This window comes from Camellia sinensis, chromosome 1 (genome assembly GCF_055761805.1).
Source record: "Camellia sinensis isolate YWXY chromosome 1, ASM5576180v1, whole genome shotgun sequence".
NCBI lineage: Eukaryota > Viridiplantae > Streptophyta > Magnoliopsida > Ericales > Theaceae > Camellia > Camellia sinensis.
In genome coordinates, this window is record NC_138961.1 from 103003045 (window position 1) to 103023635 (window position 20591).

General features: G+C 32.1%; 1 pseudogene across 1 annotated transcript; it reads right to left on the reverse strand.

The window, feature by feature from the left end:
* Positions 1-2078: 2078 nt before the first annotated feature.
* LOC114264616 (transcription factor LAF1 pseudogene) lies at positions 2079-4718 on the reverse strand (annotated as a pseudogene). Its single transcript, XR_014356223.1, has 3 exons — positions 4562-4718; positions 3659-3788; positions 2079-3099 (listed from the first exon to the last, which is right to left on the reverse strand). The product of XR_014356223.1 is annotated as a transcription factor LAF1 pseudogene (transcript).
* Positions 4719-20591: the final 15873 nt, after the last annotated feature.

Sequence of the window (20591 nt, forward strand, 5' to 3'; positions counted from 1 at the left end):
ATTTTGTTATGATATGATGGAACTTGTAAATACATGGAAAAAGTCAATCTGTGTTATTTCAGATTAATTCTTTCTGTGCATAAAATGTAAATGATGAACATTGATTTTCAAGTCTTGGATATCAATATACTATGCATATTTGGCAATGTGAATATATGGTTGTAGGCAAATTGTGCAAGTTCCAAGTTGTTTCTAAGCTATTTAACCCCAACGATTATTGTTAATGATTCCTCCATGAAGATTCATTAGTGCCTCCTCTAATGCTGTATTTGGTTGGGGGATTTGAGGAGAGATTTGGAAAGGAGAATGGAAAAGGTATGTGAAATATGAATAAAACATACCTATATTTCACCTAATTTCACACACTTTTTTCTTTTCTTTTTCCAAATCCCTCTTTAAATCCCCCAACCAAACACAGCGTAAATGTTGGAATGTAATTATGAGACTTGCCTAAGCCTCTACTCTGACCAATTTAATTTATCTATGATTCATTAATATGTTCCAAATTTGAGAAGGGAAAGAAAAAAGAAAATGTATTTGTAATGTGAATAAAATTTATCTACTTTTTAACTAGTTTCATACACATTTTCCTTCTCTGTTTCCAAATCCCTGCCCAAATTGATGAATAAAGCACAACCTTACAGATCCAATTACGCCGTGTTTGGTTGGAGGATTTGAGGAGGAATTTAGAAAGGGAAAGAGAAAAGTTAGGTGAAATGTGAATAAAATATACCTATATGTCACCTAGTTTCATACACTTTTTCCCTTGCTTTTTTCAAATTCATCCCCAAATCTCCCAACCAAACACAGCATTAGGGTACTCTGCTTGGAACTACTCAAAACTTTCTATGTGCTGTGCAATAGAGAATAAATTTTGAGTTTTCAACTTGTCCTTCTAGGCAGAGCACTTGTGTAACCGCTAAGATTAGGCAGACAATGAGACGAAGCCAAAGCTTTTGAGAATGCGCCTCGAGCTGAGCTAAATCTAGTTTTGAATTGCATTATTGCACGAGTTCAATCAAAGTTATGGAGAGGTATAGTTTGGGAACATTGAGCCACATCCTATCTACATACGGTAGATTTAGTAACTAAAAATTCTAGAATAAGCTATCCTCAAGCAATTATCTGCAAAACTTGCTGCTTTGTTAAATAAACCTATGGCTGGAGAAATGTTAAGGTTTGGTTTGTTTAAAGGTCAATGAAAACTAGCAACCCACTTTTTTTTAGGCAGAAAATTCTTTAGGTTTCTTTAGAATAACACATAGTTGAAATTAGATTAATGTAGCAGAATGAACACTTCATCTCTTAAAATATTCCAACATCTATATATCTTCTATACTATTATTAAGTGAAGGATTGTATCTATAAGGTAGTGCACAAAGTTTGAATTTAAAATATTGGATTTCATTAAGAAAACTCTTACTACTTAGCCAACATACATATTACAACATTAATTTCTTTTTTTCTTGCTTTTTTAGATTTGACACAAATTGTTTTATTATTTATTTTTTATTCTTAATTATTTAAATTGCACATGTATCGCGTGTGTCACCTACTAAACAATTAAGTCAACAATGTAAAATCAAATTGTGATTGGGAAATGGGAACATAATTAAGATATAAATAGAAAAAGAATAAAATAGGGTTATATGTGACCCTTTATTTTAATTTTTAATTTTTTGTTGTTTTTCTTTATGCTGTTTGACCTTTTCAAGGTTTGGTGAAATAGGTTTACGACACTTCCATCAACTCAACATCTCAGCTTCATGTTTTGTGTGTGAATATATATAAATAATGTATATACTTATTTCATGAATCACGATGAGAGTTTGATGCATTCAGACCAATAATATTGGAGAAGACCTTTCATTTGTGAAGCATTATATTGATTATTTCAAACTCATTTGACTTAATTTGTTTTTTTGGGTGAATATTTGACTTTGTTATATGCAGCAGAAGAGGGTTATTTTCAAAAGCAACTCCACAAAACAATAGCCTCTAATTGAACTTCATGGCTTTCCAACATGGGAGTTTCAGTTTACACCAAAAAAATAATAATAAATGAAAATAAAAATAAAATAAAATTGGAAAAACCTTATTACATCTATTTTCTAATTACACTCCCCTTTCGAAATTCAAAAATAAAGAAAATAAAAAAATAAATATTTTATCTTTTTTCATCCCTGTCATTCTACCAGTACTTATCTCTAACCTCTCAACTTCTTATTACACCACTATTCTTTCAAACCCTAACTTTGCCCCACCTCCAACCACAGCCTCCGGTCTCTACTTCAACCCCCTTCACCTAGCATTACTCCACCCTTGCCCACGTGCACGAGAGAAAGACCTAGGGTTTTCAAATCTGGAAAAGAAGAAGAGATTTTTGGAAGAAAACAAGTAAAGACTTTGATGGCCATTTTTATTAGTATGAGAAGTCTTTGCAAAAGGGTAATTACAAGTTACTTTTTCTTGATGTTTCTTCAACACCCCTCATATACACATCCATCGTTCATGTTCAAATCATCTTCTGTGATCAAATCAACCAACTCGCTCTCGAGGAACCAATCCTCAGACTTGAACTGTGGGTGCTGAAACATTTCATCAGCAGAACCATTGCTCAACTCTTGACGAAACTCGCAACCAAATGACCCCTCATTTGCTAATAATCCATTGAGAAAAGAATCTTGGAAGTTTGGATTATGGTCTAAAGCAGCATCCTTATTAGAAATTGCTGGCTCGCCGGAACTTCCAAATTCCTGGCCTTGAAATTGATCCAGTGAGAGCCACTCAGCAAATAAAAGCTTTGGCAAGTTGTTCTGAAAGCAAGCAGGTTCCCTTGGAAAGTTGAAAATCTGTGGTATGGACTGATTAGTGTTCGTTGATGATCCTTCCATGTGTTCAAATGATTCGAAACTTGGATTGCGAGGAGTTGATTTGTGGGAAGAAAGTGAAGATTCTGTGTTGGGACTCATCAATTTGGTGTTGTTTTGAGGTTCGGTTTGTTCCATTTTGGCCACTTTCTTCTTCAAATAAGAATGCCAATAGTTCTTTATCTCATTATCAGTTCTTCCATACAAATGTTGAGCTATCTGAGACCACCTGATCAGTGGGGAAAAAAAAAAAAAATTAGTTTGTAATTATCATCCAAAATGAAAGGTTTCACATTTTTTTTGCATTTGACCATAGTGAACGTATACAAAGTGCAAACAAATGCCTACAATGCAACAAAATGAAGCAGTAGCATTTTTCATATTTGTGATTTCCTTTCTTTGGTGTTTTATTGTTAAAAACTTGATCAATACGTCCAAAAAATCAAAATTTAATAGAACGTGTGACGTTAATTCTTATATTCTTTCTTATTTATGTTAACTCTTATATTCTTTCTTATTTCGAAGATAGCCAAACTTATGCCTTGTGTCATAAGTTGGACCCACCAAAATCATAATATAATATCAGCAATTTCCATTTCTATCTCCTCTTCTTCTTCTTCTTCTTCTTTTATTTTTATATTTTTATTTTTTTAATGGCTAATTCTACATGTAATGATATCATAGGCTCAAACAGGCCTAGTCTGACATTATTTCTCTTTGGATACTTGAAGAAGAGTATGGTTCTGCTAGGGATAGGTGCACGGTAAGAAAGTGAAGTCAATGCTTACTTGTTGCCCAACATAGCATGAAGGGTGAGGATTGTCTGCTCTTCTGATGCAGTAAACATCCCTCTCTTTAGGCCAGGCCTCAAGTAATTGATCCACCGTAGTCTGCAGCTCTTCCCATTCCTTTGCAACCCTGCCACGTCATGATCGCAAAAAAGTCAGCTACAATGACATTTTAGTCTATACAATAATATAAGGTCATCATCAATCTCTTTCACTACAATCTCAGTTTCGTTAATTTACCACAAAATTCAACCTCCGATCCTATTAATTCCCAAAAATTTGAAGGAAAAAAAAAACACTTTGAAAAGGTTTTCATTCATAAAAAAATACTTTGAAAAGGTTTTCATTCATAAAAAAATAAATAAATAAAAAATAATTCTTAGGCCAACTAATCTACCAAAGCCGACCATGCATTGAATGGTGATTTGTCCATCCAAATAGCGAAGAACTTCAATAAATCAGATATAAAAATAAAATATAAAAAAAAAACCATGATCATCCTAATTAGTTTCATTTCACTATATTTCTTATATATATATGGTAGAGCCGACCTCCAACGACCCAAACTGCAGTTTTGTAAGAAGAATGAAGAATGCTCATATAGGTATGATCATTGAGAAATGCTATGTATTTAAAAAATATATATATAGAAAAATGTTCAGAATTTAAATCGAGCTCGAATCAGGCCAATACTTGGCACAATTTTCATAAGTAGCATACACACTTGAAAACAATTATGGGATATGGTGGAATGCATTAACCTGTAACCATGTCAATATTTGAAGACTTGTTAATTTTATTAGGAGAGGTGATGAGAGATGATGATTATTCTACTGAGAGTAATAATGAGATATTCATTAGGAAGCAAGCAAGCAACACATGAGATGAATGAAGAAGTCTCACCGGCATTGATTGGGACAGAGCTCCAGCAGCCATGGCCATGCTCGAGGATGTGGTTTCTGAGCCTTTGGTCTTCATCGGGCGACCACAACCCCTTCTTGTGCTTCTGCTTCTGCTTCTGCTTTGGCTTTGGCTTTTCCGTTGACTTATCACACCCCATTTTTTGATGATTCAAGATCAGGACAATGTCCCAAAAAACATATATATATATATATATATATATATATCTCAATTAATATTAGTATAGCTTAATGAGAGATGTATGAGCTTCACATAGAGAGAGAGAGAGAAAGACAAAAGACAGAGACAGAGACAGAGAGAGATGATGATGATGGTGATGATGATGGTGATGGCGGTGAGGTTATGGACACCCAGCCGACCCTTGTGGATTGGAATTTAAAGGGAAGATTAGTTCTACTATGCTCTTTTTGAAAATAAAATAATTGTCAACGAATAATTTATAATGCGAAGTTCTATTTTTTTATTTTTTTTGGAACTGAATTTGTAATGCGAGCTAGGGGTGATCACGGATTCGGTTGGGTCGGATGGTATTTTATCCATTCAAAATTAGGTGGATCAAAAAAAATCACTCCACATCCGTCCACTAGTTTGACGGATGCGGATTGAGCGGCCGTGTGGGTGGCGAATGTATGGAATCGGTTTTGCAATTTGGACTTTATAAATTTTGAGCATTTTTTTTGAATTATAATTCATAATTTTTACAATATCCAATAACTAGTAATCTAAACAAATATGTATTATTTGTCTATAATAAGCCATGGCACCACACATTTATATTTTTAAGTTATTGTTTTCTATTTACATAAATATGTATATATTATTATTTCTATTCTATGTTTTTTTTTTTTAAATTTTCTTTTCAAATTTTTTTTAATGAACTTCATCTACAGGCATATTGGGGCCATGCAGATACAAGATGGTTGATCCGCCATTCAAACTGAATCCGCAAATTTTAAAATGTTTCACTTGCATTCATCCACTGAAAGACATGTATCTGCTCAAAATCAATTGAATTTAGTCGATTCAATCGAGTCCAGTCGAGTTAGACGGGTTAGGTGAATCTGTGATTACTCTAATGCGAACTTGGTTTTCTTAATTTGCTAGTTTTCAAGATCTTAAAATGTCAAGATTGCCCTTTATACTTTAACATCTTACTTAATCTAGGGTTAAATTCATTTTATCTACTCGTGGTTTAAGATTAGAGCATTTTACCTCCTATGATTCAAATATAGTCAGAAAATCTTGGACTGAAGTGCTACCATTGGTTTTCTTATCCAAACTAAAGGAAGATGTATCACACATACTACTTTAGACAGCGGGTTTGGTTTTCTAAAAAAATTAAATAAAATTAACACAACAAAGAGACAATTTTATTCCTATTTCCGCCAAACCTAAAAATATAGTAATATGTTAATTAAAATAAAATAAATTAAAATATAATTAAGGATTGATCTGAAATATAAAATATAATTAAGGATTGATTTAAAATATAATTAAATTAAAATCAGATTAACATATTAGGAATTGTAATAAATAATTAAGAATTTATGATTAATTAAGATCTAAAATATAATTAAATTAAATTTAAATCAAAAAGTTAGAAATTACAATAAATTATTAAGGATCTCAGATTGATTGTATGTATGTATTCCTTAAAAGATTGATAAGTATTCTAAAATCGTTAATTTTAACCTATAACTTGAATGAAATTATTAAATTGAAACTAAATTTAAAGTGTATTGATGAAATTGTTCAATTTAAAATAATAGAGACCAAAATAAATTTGGGTCAAACTATATAAGGGTTAAAAGTATAATTTACTTTAACAATTAGATTGATCTGATAATCATATTCAATGAGGTTTAAATATGGGTTTGACTTCTCTTAGTTTTGGGATCCATTTTGGTAATCAGAATCATTCATTTTTTTAGGACTCGTTGATTAGAATATTTATATAAAAAATTAAGATGATTGGACATTAGTAACTATATATTCGAATCAAATTTGTATTATAAGAAATAAATAACTATTTTTGAAATTATATTTTTTATCCATTTTTTTAAACAAAAGGATTCAAACATATAGCTATTGATATCCGATCATCTTGATTTTTTGCATAAAAATTCTACTTAATGAGTCCTAAAATTAAATAGTTTGGATCACCAAAATTGGCCATAAAATAGGCCTACCTAGGTCAAACGTTCTCTTTATAAGTTGATATGACAATTTGAGAGAAACCAAACCTTTATTATATGGGTTTGGTTATGGTGTGCAACTTACACCTTACACCTTATACCTTACACTTACACCTTACACTTACACCTTTTGTAAAAAATTAAACCTTACACTTACACCTTTTTTGAGGTTGCACACCATATGCAACCCACTTACACCTTACACCTTACACTTACACCTTACACTTACACCTTATACTTATACTTACACCTTACACTTACACTTTTTGTGTAAGTGGCACATGGTGTGCACTTGCACACTTAAGAAAACTCCTTATTATATTCACTTGGTTTGGTTGGAGAAAATTGAGTGTTTTTTTTGTGTGTGTGTGTGTGTGTGTGTGTGTATTTCATTTGCTTTTTTGTCAATTTTTTTAATATTTTAAGATTTTTGTTTTTATTTTTTTGATATACCTAATCTAGATACACTTAAAAAGTATAATATTTATAGAAAAAAATCTTTAAAAGTTTCATCAAATACAAAAACTACAAAAAAAATGAAAAATAAAAATTCAATATATTTTTGTATTTTTGTATATTTATTGAATTTTTAAATATTTTTCACAAATATTTTACTGTTTAGGTGAATCTAAGTTTTGCTCATCTAGAAAGTAAAAAATTTACTTAAAATATTAAAAAAAATTCACTAAAAAATAAGAAAACCCAAAAAAAAAAATTTAATTTTTAGAAAATCAATCAAAATCAAAGAAGGTGATTACTTTTGAAAAATGTACTTTCCATTAATTCTTTTAAGACAAATATGCTAAAATCATATAGTTATAATTAAATCGATTTGAAATTATAGTCAATTAGGTTTATTATATGTTACATTGTGCATCTTTAAAAAGATTCACATTGTAAAAAATGTTACAATTTTTTTTAATGAAAGTTACGAATGTTTATGATGTATGTGTTATGTCACTTTGTGATAAAAATTACAAATAATGAAACTATTTTCTCCCAATAAAAACAATCTTAAAAATCTAAAATAGCTAAGTAATTGACTTTGTAATATAGGCCTCTTTTGGAAATATGAAAAAAAGTTAACTTATTAATTTATTGACTTATTTGAGTTACATTATTATTATTATTATTATTATTATTATTATTATTATTATTATTATTTTTGTACATTTAAAAATAAAAAAAAAAGCCGCCAATAGACAATCTTTTTTATGTAGCATTCAGAGAATTTATACTAGTCCTTGGACCACAAATGATAGGCGTACACCTTGCTGTATCGTGTGTCACCAAGCAGGCTCAAAAGTTGTGACGCCACCAATTTGAATAGTTGGTTCGGTTTGGGTCGGGGTTTTCTTGGCGTAAATTATAATTTTGAACTTAGGCAAAGTTTGGGATGTTTTAAAAAAGTCAAAAAGTCAAAAAGTTACTTAAAAAGTTAAAAAGTTAATACTATTCACCAAAAGTCAACAATTACGGCTGCACAACTCCCAATTCAAATTTTTCCCTACAAATCAATTTTTACAATTTTTTATTACACATTTTTCAATAAAAAGTCAAAAAGTTAACCCAAACCTCCATATTTTCAACCTCAATTTTTTAGTCTAAAAAGACAAAAAGTACACTTATTTAGTCTTCCCAAACTTGGCCTTAATATAATTTTGACTTATATACTATTATACTTTATCCTATTATATTTAACCAATGTTCTCCCATACAATTTTTTTTTTTATTTTATTATTAAAATTAAGTTAAAACAAATATAATCGGTTCAGGTAATTTTGTCATTCTTACATATTCCATTTGTGTCACTTTTCCATAGACAACATAATACAATTCAATTCATGTTGTGTTGGTCTCTAAATCTAAATTATTAATAATAATTATCTCACTATCTAATGTATAATGGTTATATCTTTGGTTTTCTATTTCTTACAAAAACAACACCATAGTAACCATCACAAGACCTCATTTTTGGAGAGTCAATTAAAACAAAGAACAACAAAAACAAAAAAAACAAAAATAAAGCCTCATTTTGGAGATGTTTGGAGGATGAAGTTATAACTGCCTTGGTGTTCCGTACAACAACAGGAAAACAGCAATACATTATTCCATGTCAATTTTGTTGTTAATGATATTTATTGGGATAAATAAATAAAATTGAAATTAATTGTAGATCAGTGGAAATGTAAATGAGGCCCTATTTAGAAATAGACTAGTTTAGTTGATTTTTTGACCATTTTAATCTAACTTAAAAAGTTGTGTTTCGAATGATAGTAGTTTTTTTTTTTTTTTTTTCTTAGTTGTGAAAGAAAAAGTAAAATAATTATGATTTGAATGTGACATTTTATTTTATTAACTGTTTTAGTCAAATTTATCTTTATTAACTATTTTAATCCAAATCTAACTTCCCAAACGTAAAAATCATACCACAAAAACACATATATGAGTTGTACTTAATTAATTTACAACTAATTTCCTATTTATCTGAAATTAATTGTAGTTGTTTTGGCTACTTTTGCTTCTTTTTATTTTGTTTTTATTGTCATCACCTAGATTGATCAGTTTCGTGAGAAGCCAAGACGCAACCAATTCAAGACTTTTTTTTTTTTTCAGAGAGTGTATAAAACGATAAAAATGCCTGATGTCATGTGCAGAATCAACAACTTCGCATGCTCTTGACAGAGCATAAAGCAACACTTTTTGCTCTTTCTTCTACTACTGCTGCTGCTACTTCTACTTCTTCTTATTTATTTATTTATTTATTTTTATTTTTATTTTTTTGAAACAATAATAATTATTATATATCTCCCCGGGTGATGGTAGATCCCACTATTTTTATGACCCCTAAGGGTGCACTAATGATTAGGTGCAATGATGTGACGATGCTATGGAATAAAATAATATGTTTTTATATGTGATATGCATTTTTTTAAAATAAAAATAAAAATAATAATATTTGCTATTAAAAAAGAAAATACTTATTAGAAAAAATTATTGAAAAATCCAATTTAACAATAGTCTAAGGCATTAGATCTAATGAATATTTTTTTATTAGTAAGAAATCCACATTTTGTTTTTAAGGGCATTTTATTTCCAATTTTACTCTTCTATCTATTGAAATATTTTTCTATCTGTTAAATTTTTATTTTTATCTGTTCAATTTTTTTTACTATCTATTGAAAATATATCTGTATGAAATTCTATCTGTTGAAATTCTGGTCCTATTTTTATTCTACCTGTTCAAAAAAAAAAATTCTGTTCATTTTTTTGAACCTATCTGCTCAAATTCAAATTTGTATCTATTTGTTGAAATGTAGTAAGCCAATTTTTGCTATCTGTTGAAATTCATTGGGCCAATTTTTCCTATCTGTTAAATTTCAACAAGCTTTAATTTCAAATCTGTTTAAATTATACTATCTTATTTGGACAGCATTTTTTAATCTAAGGTTTCTAGGGTTTTTGTCCTCAAAACCTTAGGGTTTCAATCCCAAGAAAACATTTCTCAATCCTCAATCATCAATGTCTTCAATATCCAACATCAACAATAAAGCACATTAACATTAATAATTTTTTTCTCCATATCCTCAGTCACTCAATACCCAAGAGTGATAGATATGTACATATAAGGATTTTGGGATAAAAACACCGTTTTAGGCTTCAATCGAGGTGGAGGAGTTGCTGGAGATCTCTAGCGGCGTAGTCATTAATGGCGACGATCTTTGAAACTTACTTTTTGTTGAAGAACGAAGACAGAGGTAGAGATTTCAGCGATGGCAATGGCAATAGTGACATCGAGATAGCCACGTGCCAGATTCGATCTTGGTAAGGCAAGCAAAGTCATTACAGTCGTCAATGTTCATCGCGCAGGACCCACAGATCTCCTCACGGCAATATTAACAGAAGGTGATGATTGGTTTTGGGTTTCTAAACCTCCTCTTCGATATGGTAAGGATGTTGGTAGAGGCGGTTAAAGATCCGCTTCAACCTATTTGTGCAGATCTGCACTTCTTCTACGCTTTACAAACCTCTATTGATGACCGTGAAACAACCTAAACCTATCTGTTCAGGCAAGTTTATATATCTCGGTGGTGTTTATGAGAGAGATAGAGATAGAGAGAGAGAGAGTGAGTAAGATTGGCAGATAAAAGAGATTGCTAGCGGAGAAAGAATGCAGAGCGGTGAGAGAGAGATGACTAGTTAGGGTTCCCATTGGAGAGGTGTCGGAGCTCCTACGGGAGATGGCAATGGCTAGGGTTCCAATAAGATAGAGAAACAGAGATGATAGAGATAATATATATATATATATATAGAGAGAGAGAGACGGGTTTGATGTAAAATAGAAAGAGTCATGGTTTTAAATACATGGGTAGTTTAGTTATTTGTTTAGGAGAATGTCCTCATAGACATGATAATTTTGCACTTGAACCTTTCGGCAAAAGAAATTTCAATATGGACTGTTGGACCAAGTGCCCTACTTATTATTTAGAAAATTACCTTAAGATTTTGTTTTTCCATTCCCAACTTGCTTCATCTGCTGCGAATACTTTTCTAGCCTTTCAACGAGTACAAAGCATAAATTCTCACTCTTAATGAATATTACTTCTGATTAGTGCAGCAAACGAGTTGAACCGAGCTGAGCTTTTGAATGCTCAAGCTCATTTATTAAGAATTGAGCTCTAGTTGATCTTCAAAAATCGAGCTCGAGCTCAACTCATCAAATATTTGTTGAACTCGAGCTCAACTCGAGCTCGCTCGATCACATAAACGAGCTGAGTTCGAGCTTGAAAAAAAATAAATTAAATTAATTTACTTATTAAAATAAAAAAATAAAAAATTATGAGTAAAATATATAATAATACTTATATTCATAATAAATTCCATCAATCAAATATATAAATTTGCACAAACACCAAACATAAATAAAAAATAAAATAGACTATTGAAAATTTATTTAATATATTATCAAAAATACTTATTTATTTATTTATTTTTATGTTCACTTGCCTTATCGAGTTGAGCTTAGGGCTACTCGAGCTTGACTCGATTAATAAATGAGCCTAAAAATCCAGCTTGAGCTTGTTCATTTAGTAAACGAGTTGAGCTCAAACGAGTTTTAAACGAGCTGAGCTCAAGTTGTTCACAGACAACTCTGTTCGTTTACAGCCCTATTTCTACTTGTATCACTACTCTCAGACCTCTAAAAAATTAAAAGATAGTAGATAAAGTGTATATGGAAATAGAAAACTTTTATTGAATACTTGAAAAACTACAGAAATTACAAGAAAGATAGAGATAGCACTCTTCTTTATTTATAAGTAGAGATGTAAGAAAAATCAAAAAAATTGACCAAACTAACTATATTTGGTCTGTTTTTTAAAAAGAATTGGTCTACACGATTTTTAGATTTGATTTTTTTCGATTTTTGGTTTGGTATCGTTCAATCACTTTGTGCACCGAACTAAACCGACACCGACCGTTTCAACATACATTATATTTATAATATATATGTATAAAATCTAATAATATAATGATATTAATAAGTATAATAAATTATTAACGTTAATTAATTAACAATAGCGTCTTTATAACCTAAGTTTGTAAATTATTATTATATATAATTTTAACTCTAATTCATTATTCTTGAAACCTTAACATTTTTTTTTTCATTTTTGTTAATTTAGAAATTGAAAAGTATTCATTAAATGGGTGGATTGGATATATTTGAAATGGTTGACAAATAACTAATTTAATATTTTTATGTAGATTAGTGATTATATTTAAAATTGACTCAAGTTCGAAAGGTCCTAAACCCATTAAACTGCACTGAACCGAACTGTTTCAATCGGTTCGGCGTGGTTTGATAGGAGAAGTGGTATGTATTGTATTCAAAACAATAAAATCAACATTATCAGTTCGGTGAAATTTTTTACCTAAATACCGATTGTACCGAATCGATTACTTCCGTACTTCTAAGACTCTACATCTTGACTCTATTTCTACAAGACACAATCACACCCTTTTATAGGCAAAGTGTAACAACTTGTTAGTTTATTTATTTATTTTTCCTTCTTCATCATTCGAGTGGCGGGTTGTTCGCTTGAGTGGTTTTGCAGATTATCTAGTACTTTTGTAGGTCAAAGATTCTAGGTGATGTTGAGATTCGCACGCACGCAGCATAGGTCGCTTGAGCAGTCTGCTCTTTGTTGGCCTGAACTTCTAGCAGTGTATGTTCTACGCCCAAGCGAAGGTTTTCATCGCTTGAGCTGTCTATTTGAGATTAGCACTTTAAAAAGTCACTTTGTGGTCAAATCTAGATCATTTCTCTCTCTCTAGGTAATGTTGAGATTCACATGAGCACATCATAGGTCGCTCGAGGGGTCTGCTCTTTGTTGGTTTGAACTTCTAGGAGTGTACGTTCTATGCCCGAGCGAAGGTTTTCATCGCTTGAGCGGTCTGTTCGGGATCAATACTTTAAAAAATCATTTTTTGGTCAAATCTAGATTATTTCTCTCTCTCTCTCTCTCTCTCTCTCTCTCTCTCTCTCTCTCTTCCCTCTCTTTCCTCCATGTCCAAAAATCCTAAGTTTTTCAGCTAGGATTTCATCTCATTCTACTCAAAGCCTATAACGTTTCCGATTTAGACCCAACCATTTTCATGTTCCTAGATCCGAAATTCCATACCTTTAATTGTTGTTTATAACCTCTTACTCTCATTGCTAGTTGAGTTTGGTTGTTTGGGAGTTATTGTTGTGTTTGAAACAGGTTGGGATTTAGTTTTTCAAAAGAGTTGTTGTCCAGTTTTATTCTTGTTCGCACGAGCAGTGTTTTGGCCGCTCGAGTGATCTTTGAGATCTCCCTGTATTTTTACAGGTCTGCAAAACTTCTAGAAGTGGGGAATCTTGGCTCGAGCAGTATTTCTTGCACTCGAGTAGTCTTTTGCAGGTATGAACTTCTGGAAAGGGATCATTGTACGGTCAAGCGGTGTTTTGGTTGCTCGAGTTGTTTGTGCGTATATCAGATAAAAAAAAGGGAGATTCATCACTTTTTCACTTCCCTCTCTCTCTCTCTCTCTCTCTCTAAAACATTCGAAACCCTAACTTCTTTACACACTCTCTCGAGTTCTTACCTTAAAACCCCAAATATTCCCAATCTATTGATTTCTACACCCTAGTTCAATGGAGAAAAAGGTAGAGCTCGTAGAAAACTTTATTTTAATCAGAGAGGACATCATTTTGGGCTTCGCCAAACTTCAACCCTTACTTTCTTCTTCTTCTTCTAATCTTGAGGTAAGGATTTCTTCGACATTTGGTATGATTTTTAGCCTAGTAATTTGCTCATTGAAAGGATTTACTGATTTGGGGGATTTCAGGTTAAACTTAGGATTTGATTTTGAAATGTAAAATAGGGGTTTTGAAATTGGGTTCTTGAGAAAGGTTATGGAGATGTGTTTATAGTTGAGATATATTGAAATGCGAAATTTCTTTACTTAAATGTGATTTGAAAGTAAAGAACTTTTTGTTCAAAAATCATTATTATTTGGTTTATAAAAGAAGAGGGAAAAGATGTTGGCTTTTGAAAGAATGAAATGAATGTATCTGTTGATGATGAGGGTGGAGTTGGATATGTGATGTTGCTCTATTTTGAAAATGACGAAATTGTATCTTTTGTTAAAAATTATTGGTTGAATAGAAATATCTGTTTTGGGCTATCAGTGGAGGATAGCTTTGATTGTTGTAGAAATTGCATGACAATTAGGTGAATTGAAACTAATTACTCGTACATCTTGCATAGAGCATTGTTTCATACTTAAGCATTAAAAATGTATTGTTTTGTGAAAAAAAGGTGAATGCCTTGGTGAATCTAGTTAGGGGGTATGGCTGTGGTTATTATGTTGGCCTGTATGTCCTTGGTGAAAGTCCAGAAACCTACCCGGTTAGGTGTCGATCCTTTCGGTTAGTACCGGTAAAATGATTTTGGTAGTGTTTGTATAGCCTACTGGCAGATACGTACTTGGAGATTCTTAGCGTTTTGTATACATTGACTTGTTTTCTAATATAACAGGATTTTTTTATTATGAAATCATATATAGTCATAGCATTGCATTGTTTTGAGATAGAAATGCAAAACGTTTGACAAATGACATGCATATGTATTCACCTTATGACTTCGCTAAGATTTATAAATTGTGTTGAAGTATCTTTATTGGGTTTTAGCTTACCCTCCGTGGAAAAAAAATTTTTAGGTGCTGATGATATGCCTCCACTAAGGACATAGCTTGGGAGGACTTGGAGCCAAGAGCTTCTTTTTCTTTCTTTTGATATAATTATTTTTGTATAAGCCTTAGGCTTTAACTGTATTGAGTTGAACTCATTTTGCTATACCCAAGTATTGACTTGGAAAGATGTAGCCATAAGGGCATGAACTTACTTGATTCTCTTTTTATTTCAATTAATGTACACATGTCATACGCTATAGATTTAGGATCTAGGATTTATGAATGTATACAAGCATATGTCACTTTTTGTATGATCAATGAGTATATATGGAAATGTTAAATATAATGTTGGTGATCAATTCTACGGAATATTATGATGTGGGTTATTGTTATTATTTCAGGGTATGACAACTTGGTATCAAAGCTACTGGGTTTGCATACTTTAGGATCGTGGGATGTGGCTTTTACTACAATGGGTTATCTTACTAGATGATATTAGAAGTAGACCTAGTATGCTATGTGATAACATGTTTATGTGATTAGATGAGTATGAGATTTAATTTTTAAGATATTGATTGGGTCCACGAGTTTTTGGAAGTTCTGTTAGAAGAGTACTTGATCACTGCTATTTTTAACTAGAACTTTGGTAATGTCGGGGGATGATCATTATCTAGAAAGGAAATTCATTTGTGCTTATGTGATTAGGTGCTTATGTGAAGTGAATTATTTATTATCCACCGTATTGGGATGTGAGTGAATTAGTTTCGACACATTTGTAAATGCTCTAATCTACTATGTTACTTCTATTAGAGTGTCAAGACATGGATGTGGTGGTGGTATGCGTAGCAGGCCTACGCGGCATGAGGTGCCGATATCGGTTGAAATTTCAGCACAAGAGGAGGGAGGCCAACGTGGCCGAGCCAGTAGGTCAGTAAGCTATGGTTGCCTTAGCCCGCGAAATGGATAGAGCTTTGCGGAAATCCATGGACATTCTCAGAGCTGAGAGTCAAGTCTAGGCCCATGTTGCCGAGCCAGGGTTGTCTTTTCTGAAAAGGGAGTTTTCTTGATTGAATCTGAATGAATTTATTAGGGATCCTAAGGAGCCACGGAAGGCTGATGAGTGGCTAGAACAGATAATGAAGACGTTCGAGATGCTTGGCATCGAGAACGATGGGTTGAGGGTGACCTTGACATCTTTCCAACTGAAGAGAGATGCGGGCCAATGGTGGAAGTATGCGAGAGGGCATATTGGGAATGTGTTGTTTTGAGAAAAATGGGTGAATACCTTGGTAAATCTAGTTGTGGTTATTATGTTCTGTGGTTAAGTGCTGATTCTTCCAGTTAGTATCAGTAAAATGACTTTGGTAGTGCTTGTATAGCCTACTAGTAGACACGTGCCTAGAGATTCCTAGTGTTTTGTATCTATTGCCCTATTTTCTGATATAAGAGGATATATATATTTTATGAATTGATATATAATCATGGCATTGCATTGTTTTGAGATGAAATTGTAAAACGTTTGACAAATGGCATGCATATGCATTCACCTTATGACTTCGATAAAATTTATACATTGTGTTAAAGTATCTTTACTGGGCTAACCCTATGTAGAAATTAACTTTCAGGTACTGATGATATACCTTTACAAAGGACATAGCTTGGGAGGACTTGAAAACAAGAGCTCATTTTGCTTTCTTTTGATGTAATTATTTCTGTACAAGACTTGGGCTTTAACTGTATTGAGTTAAACTCATTTTGTTATACCCAAGTATTGACTTAGAAAGATGTAGCCATTAGGGCATGATCTTACTTGATTCTCCTGCTATTTCAATTCATGTACATATGTCATATACTATAGATTTAGGATCTAGGATTTATAAATGTATACACGCATATGTCACATTTTTTATGATCAAGGAGTACATATGGAAATGTTAAATATAATGTTGGTGATCAATTCTATGGAATATTATGATGTGGGTTATTGTTATTATTTCAGGGTGTTACAAAACCTTACCCTAGTTCCATATACTAAAACGTAGAGCATGAAGAGAGCTTTCTAGTAATCTGAGCGGATCGTATTTTTGTTGAAGTCGAATTTTCGGGGTTTCTCCTTTTCTTGCTTAAGGTAGGAATTTCTTTGCTCCTCTTCAATACTTTGTCTATATATAGACACATGGTAGATTTTATTACATAAAAATCATATTTATTATAGTTCTTTTTTGAAATCATGAAAAGGGATCTAGGGTTTGATACTTGGGGGTTATAATGGTTAAATTGGTTGTTGTTTGGTTAAGCGGGGAGTAATCTATTCATTTTTATGTTGAAAGGGGAAGGGGAGGGGAGGGGAGGGGAGGGGAGGGGAGGGGAAGAGCCCTAATCGATTGTTATTTTCTTAATGAATTGAAAAGAGGTAAAGTTGAATAATTATTATGTTTTGTTAATATGGATTGTGTCAATGTGTTAATTGCTAGAAAGGAAAGTTAACCATGATATTGGAGTTGTTTTGGACTAATTATGTTGAGTTGAGTTAGGTTATGGATTGTTGGATAAGGATTGGAGTATGGTAACTTGGAAAATAAGGAAATTGAGTGAAATCGTAACTCTTTGTAAATTAAGAATGAGTTTGAGAATTGGATTATTGTATTATGGGTATTAATTACATATGATTAGAGGTTTTGTCCTTGGTCATCGGTGGAGGATGACATTGATGTGTTAAATAGATTATGTGTATGTATTACACTTGGGTAATTATGCTTTTAGCATGTTGTGATGGTTGATAATGTATACTGTGCTGAGAATGAGAGGTACCATTACCTTCTAGCTAGTGTCTGGTGAATTGGCTGCACTTAGAATGAAAAGTGTTAGTACCTTCCAACTAGCGCTTGGAGAACTTGGCAGAGGTACCATTTCTTTCTAGCTTGTGTCTGGTAAATTGGCAGAGGTACCATTCTCTTCCAGCTTATGTCTGGTAAATTGGTATTTCGTTGTGGAAAGATATATCCTTGGCCAATTATGCTTAAGGCAGGTAGAGTATGGGTTGGGAGTTTTAGTGCTGAATTGGTTTATCTGTGTATATCTTATATGGTAGCGGCTTGATTAATGAGGCCGGGTTGTCTCATGTGATATTGTCATAGTCTTGACACGTATGTTATTTTCCTTTTGTGTTAAAGGTATTGTATGTAAGTTTAAGTGTCGAATGAGTTGTAGAAATGTTTCATTACCCTTGGCTTAGGGCTTGGAAATGTCTTCATGCATTAGAAATGGGTGTATGTGATGGGTTGGGAGTGTAAAGAATGAAGGACGACTTGATTTTGTGAACATGTTATCGAAAATGAGTTATTGATATATGTTCTTTTTGAAATGGATAATATAAAAGAAGGAAAAGAGAATATTATGTATTGTTGAGCAAATTGGATGAATTTTTGGAAAAGTATATATATATATATATAAGTATACCTTGATTATAAACTGTCACATTATTTATATTTTATGATACGAAACATTCATGATCATAACTATCTGTATGTTGTGATTGTTTATGATCATGTTGGGATCCATACTAAGCTTTATACTCATCCCACGTTGTTAATCTCTTTCAGGTACAAGTTGATAAGTAATACAAGATCGGTGATCTTTCTTACGTGTTAGCCACAAGCCTTTATTTGTTGGTAGAACGCTGTTGATGTAAAGAGGGTTGAACCCTTTCTCTTTTATGTAATAGTGTAAGCCTACGAGTAATTTATTTAATTGTAATTCATGTTGCATTGCCATTTGTAAATGTGATTGAGGGACTCTTTATGTATTTATGGATGTCAGTGATTTCCTTTCCGTATTGTATTAATGAAATAGACTATAGTGCCAGATTTGGTAATGTTAACCAGGTAATAAAAAGTGGGGCGTGACACAAAGAGTGGACTTCAACTTTGGAATTGAAATGCATAAAATTAAAAGATAAGGTTCTTGTAACAAGATAAGAAACCTTTTACATTCTAATTTATTGAAACTACAAACTTGATAGTAGTATCTCCACCACTTTGGTTTTATTCAGCATGTGACTCCCTTGTTTTCATTCACTATGTGATCCGCTTTGTTGTGTCTGCTTGGTTGTATCCATCATGTGAGCTCTCTTTTGGCTTCTTCTTTCTTGGATTCTTCTGTTATGTAAAACCTTTCTTGGCTTTATTCTTCATGTGACTATTCTGAAGGATTCTTTCCTTTTTTGGCTTGATTTGTCATATGAACTTCTACCTATTTTTCAAAATGGAAAGGTTCATATCTTGCATTGATTCATAGTGAATTTGGGCTCTCATCTTGCTTTTGTAGAGTTCCTAAACAGTTGTAGAGGTGGTTGGTGCTTCAATTATTTCTTCTTGGAGTATCTTGAGTATTTCCTTTGCTTTGTCTTCTTCTAGCTTAGATGGTTCAATGAAAGCTTTTTTTCTCCCTACCACCACAACTCGCTTCTCATCACAGAAGACTACTGGTTCTAAATGTTGGAGAAGAGTTTCCAATGTATTATAGAAAAATGTGAGCCTATCAATTTTGTCGATGGTAGGATCATACCCCTTCCATGATCTTTTTTTTTTAACCTTAGTAGAAATATTTGATTGGTTACTGGGTATAGATACCATATCTGATATGGTTGATAAAACTGAGTTTTAATTCTTTTAGCCAGAGTGGACACGATGTATGCTGTAATTAGCATCAGGCTTTCTCCCATAATTGTAATAGCATATTTAACTATTTTTGAAAATTCATTTAAGAGCTGAAAATCTTCTCTATCAATTTCCACAACAATTCTAAGTTCAATCCAGTGCATATTAATTTTATGGATTCTGCTAAAGATGGCATACGAAGTATTTCTTCGTGTTCATCTTGTCTTTTGGCAATTTGTTTATTCCCTTCGACCCAAAATAATAGTCCCTTTTGGGGAATCTAACTTTTTTTGATAGTACAATTATTGCACTTCAAAAAAATTGATTTTTCAAAATTACCCTTTGATAGCACATTTTTTGGAGGATATCAATTGTCAAAATTGTACTTTTTGTTTTGTTAATAAATTTAAAAGAAGGGCAAAATAGGAAATTAACATTATTTTAGTCCTTGACTTTTGAAAATGGACTAATATTTTGGGACAATGAAAAATATAATAAGGGACTAATATTTTGGGACGGAGGGAGTAATTTTTCCAGCCAACTTTTTTGGAAAGAATGCTTCTATTTCTTTTAAAATAAAAATTCTTTTTTTTCTTTTTCTTCTATCATTTTTACATCATTACGAATGATGTTAAGCTCCTTTTCTTGAAACCCAACATAATCAGTAAGAGCACTAATAATTTTATGCACATATTTTCGTTTATTATTGTGCAAAGCAGATCAAAATTCTTTAAAAAGCTTACTACTTTCTAGTGCTAGTCAAGGATTATAAAACAAATTTTCAATTATAGCAGGGAGTTATACTCTATCCATATCTTTGAGTTCAACGAGTTCAGAGGTTAACTCACATTTTTGAGGTTAACTCACATTTTCGCTTCTTTGATGATTCTCCTTTTAAGAATCCCTTTGAATGCTTTGGTTTAAAATTTAGATTTCATCTCT